Source organism: Arachis duranensis, chromosome 6 (genome assembly GCF_000817695.3).
Source record: "Arachis duranensis cultivar V14167 chromosome 6, aradu.V14167.gnm2.J7QH, whole genome shotgun sequence".
Classification (NCBI taxonomy): domain Eukaryota; kingdom Viridiplantae; phylum Streptophyta; class Magnoliopsida; order Fabales; family Fabaceae; genus Arachis; species Arachis duranensis.
Genome location: NC_029777.3, coordinates 64,307,985 through 64,312,479, shown reverse-complemented (window position 1 = coordinate 64,312,479; position 4,495 = coordinate 64,307,985).

The following is a 4,495-nucleotide window of genomic DNA, read 5'->3' as shown; positions in this document are numbered from 1 at the left end:
TGAATGACTGTGACGTGCTTCAAACTCCTAGCAGGCGGGGCGTTAGTGACAGACGCGAAAGAATCGATGGATTCTATTCCGGCTTGACCGAGAACCGACAGCTGAATTCCGCTATGCTGTGACAGAGCATATGCAATCGCTTTCACTGAGAGGATGGGAGGTAGCTATTGACAACGGTGAAACCCTACACAAGCTTGCCATGGAAAGGAGTAAGAAGGATTGGATGAAGACAGTAGGAAAGCAGAGAGACGGAAGGGAAAGCATCTTCATGCACTTATCTGAAGTTCCTACCAATGAATTACATAAGTATCTCTATCTTTATCTTATTGTTTATTTTCGTTCATCACCATATCCATTTGAGTTTGCCTGACTAAGATTTACAAGATGACCATAGCTTGCTTCATACTAACAATCTCCGTGGGATCGACCCTTACTCGCGTAAGGTTTATTACTTGGACGACCCAGTGCACTTGCTGGTTAGTTGTGCGAAGTTGTGTAATGCCATGGTATTGAACACCAAGTCTTTGGGGTTCATGACCGGGGATTATGACCACTAACATTGCTTTCTCAAAATTTGGCCAACGTTATTGGGACTCACTTTTCCCAATAACGTTGGCTTATACCCCTTCGCAAACGTTAATGTGAATCACTTTTTCCATTAACGTTGCTTAGTGCCCCTATGTTCCTACGTTAGAGTCCACGTTAGTATAGCTAACGTGACTCTTAACGTAGGTGTGATCCACCTTCGAGAGCGTTAGTGACACTCACCTTTGTCACTAACGCTCCAAATGCCACATTCTCCACGTTGGAACTCACGTTAACTAAGTTAACGTGGCTCTTAACGTAGTAGTGATGCCACCTTCTAACGTTAGTGACAAAAGTAAGTGTCACTAACGTTGGCTCTTTGATCTCAACTCCACGTTAACTTTCACGTTAATAGTCTTAACGTGAAAGTTAACGTAGGCAAGGCTAGATGGTCCAACGTTAGTGACAAAAGTGAGTGTCACTAACGTTGGCTTTTGTTTCCTCTTCTACGTTAGAGTTCACATTAACTAAGTTAACGTGACTCTTAACATGGATCATTGCCAAGTTCTCCAATGTTAGTAGTGTTCACTTTTACCATTAACATTGGAGTTCCTTTTTCTTCTACGTTAACTACCACGTTAACTTAGTTAATGTGGCAAGTAACGTGAGCTTTGGATGGCTTCGCAGGCATTATTAGTGATCACTTTTCTCATTAACATTGCAAGCTTTACCATTCCACGTTAGTGTTCACGTTAACTAGGTTAACGTGAATACTGACGTGGTTCTTCCTTGCTTCCTTTGCCCTGAAAATAAGCAATTAAAGTGTATCAAAGCTCTAGCCAAAGTCATGAGATTATGCATCATCAATTTATCATGCAATTCTAGCAAAAATACTCATGAAATTATGCAAAGTTCACAAAAGTTGCTTGAATCAAGGTGTAAGTGTAATTTCATCCTAAACTTGCCTTATTCACTAATAAAATGCATGAAACTACCCTAAAACAGTAAAGAAAAGGTCAGTGAAACTGACCTAGATGCCCTGGCATCAAACGCCCAATTGCTGCATGGTTTGGGCGTTTCAACGCCAGTTTTCCTTCTTCACTGGGCGTTTTGAACGTCCAGCTTTTTCTCTGTAATTTCTCTGCTTTATGTTCTTGGATCCTCATTTTGCTAAATCCTTTATTCAAGAAGAGATATTTTCAATTTTGAAAAATAACAAAATGAGTCAAAACACATAATTCTTGGATCAAAACACAAGATATATGCAAGAACATTATGAACGCCAAGATGAACACCAAGAACAATCTTGAAGATCAAGATGATCATCAAGAACTCAGTTTTCTTAATGAAAGAAGACATGGAGGACACCAAACTTAGAACTTTCTCATGTTTAGGCCATATGAATGCAGGAATACATATGTAGAACATCATGCAGTGCAAATCAATAAATCATGAAAATCAAACAAGGCAATTCATCAAGAATGGCTTGAAGATCATCAAGAATACAATGTATGTGTTTCGAAAATTGCAAGACAATTGAAATCATGCAATTGACACCAAACTTAAAATTTGGCCCTAGATTCAAATAAGAACCATGAAATATTTTTGAGTTTTTATGATTTTATGAATTTTTTTTGTATTTTTCGAAAATTGTTTTGGAAAAAACGAAAAAGAAGAAAAATTTTTTGAAAGATTTTTGAAAACTTTTTGAAAATAAAAAAAGGTTGAAACAAGAAGAAAACTACCTAATCTAAGCAATAAGATGAACCGTCATTTGTCCAAACTCGAACAATCCCCGGCAAACGGCGCAAAAAACTTGGTGCCAAAATTGTGATACACAATGGCGCCAATAACATGGTACGCACAATTGTAATCTCAACTATTTTTCACAACTTCGCACAACTAACCAGCAAGGGCACTGGGTCGTCCAAGTAATAAACCTTACGTGAGTAAGGGTCGATCCCACGGAGATTGTCGACTTGAAGCAAGCTATGGTCACCTTGTAAATCTCAGTCAGGCAGATTAAAATGGTTATGGAGTTTGATAATTAAAATATAAATAAACATAAAATAAAGATAGAGATGCTTATGTAAATCATTGGTTGGAATTTCAGATAAGTGTATGGAGATACTTTATCCCTTCTGAATCTCTGCTTTCCTACTGCCTTCACCCAATCCTTCATACTCCTTTCCATGGCAAGCTGTATGTTGGGCATCACCGTTGTTAATGGCAACTTCCCGTCCTCTCAGTGAAAATGGTCCAAATGCGTTGTCACCGCACGGCTAATTATCTGTCGATTCTCGATCACGTTGGAATAGGATCCAGTGATCTTTTTCCGTCTGTCACTACGCCCAACACTCGTGAGTTTGAAGCTCATCACAGTTTTCTCTTCCTAGATCCTACTCGGAATACCACAGACAAGGTTTAGAGTTTCCGGATCTCAGGAATGGCCACCAATAATTCTAGCTTATACCACGAAGACTCCGATCTTTCGGAATGGAGGCTAAGAGATACACGCTCAATCTTAAGTAGAACGGAAGTGGTTGTCAGTCACGCGTTCATAAGTGAGAATGATGATGAGTGTCACGAATCATCAGATTCATTAGGTTGAAGTGCGAGTGAATATCTTACAACCAGAATAAGCTTGAATTGAATAGAAAATAGTAGTAATTACAATAATACTCAAGGAACAGCAGAGCTCCACACCTTAATCTATGGTGTGTAGAATTCCACCATTGAAAATACATAAGAACAAGGTCTAGGCATGGCCGAATGGCCAGCCTCCCCAATGTCTAAGAAAAATGTTCCAAATATTAAAATACAATAGTAAAAGGTTCTATTTATAATGAAACTAGCTACTAGGGTTTACAGAAATAGGTAAATGATGCAGAAATCCACTTCGAGGCCCACTTGGTGTGTGCTTGGGCTGAGCATTGAAACTTTCACGTGTAGAGGTCTTCCTTGGAGTTAAACACCACCTTTGGTGCCAGTTTGGGCGTTTAACTCCAACTTTTATGCCAGTTCTGGCGTTTTGACACCAGAAAAGGGCATAGAGCTGGCATTTTGACGCCATTTTATGTTGTTAAAACTCGTGCAAAGTATGGACTATTATATATTGTTGAAAAGTTCTGAATGTCTACTTTTCAACGCAGTTGAGAGCGCGCCATTTGGAGTTCTGTAGCTCCAGAAAATCAACTTCAAGTGCAGGGAGGTCAGAATCCAACAGCGTCTGCAGTCCTTTGTCAGCCTCTGAATCAGATTTTTGCTCAGGTCCCTCAATTTCAGCCAGAAAATACCTGAAATCACAGAAAAACACACAAACTCATAGTAAAGTCTAGAAATGTGAATTTTGCTTAAAAACTAATAAAAATATACTAAAAACTAACTAAATCATACTAAAAACTATATAAAAATAATGCCAAAAAGCGTATAAATTATCCGCTCATCACAACACCAAACTTAGATTGTTGCTTGTCCCCAAGCAACTGAAAGCAAAATAGGATAAAAAGAAGAGAATATACAATGAATCCCACAGTATCAATGAAACTTAGTTAGTATATTCTCTTCTTTTATACTCAATTTGGTTTTTAGCTTAGGAATTTGGTACATTGTTGGGTGAAGGTGTCAGAGGAAGAGGGAACAAAGATACCTGAGCTCTCAAACAGCGATAAATAGAGCAGCAGCTCCGACAACGGCGCGTATAGCCATGGCTCCCTCTAGTGACTACCCAAACATCAGAGACGGCGATGAAACAACGGCGATGGGAGGCATGAATGGCGGCAACTCCTCCCCCTGGGCCACTGGCTTGTGTTCTCTTCTCCCTCTCTTCTTCAATGGCGACGCGACGGCAATACTAGACGATGACGGCCATCTTGACGACAGCAGTGACGTGCAACGATCCCTCCAGTGGTCACGTGGATTGCGGTGGCCCCCTCTCTCTCTCTCTCCATCTCTCGCATTTGGCTCGATG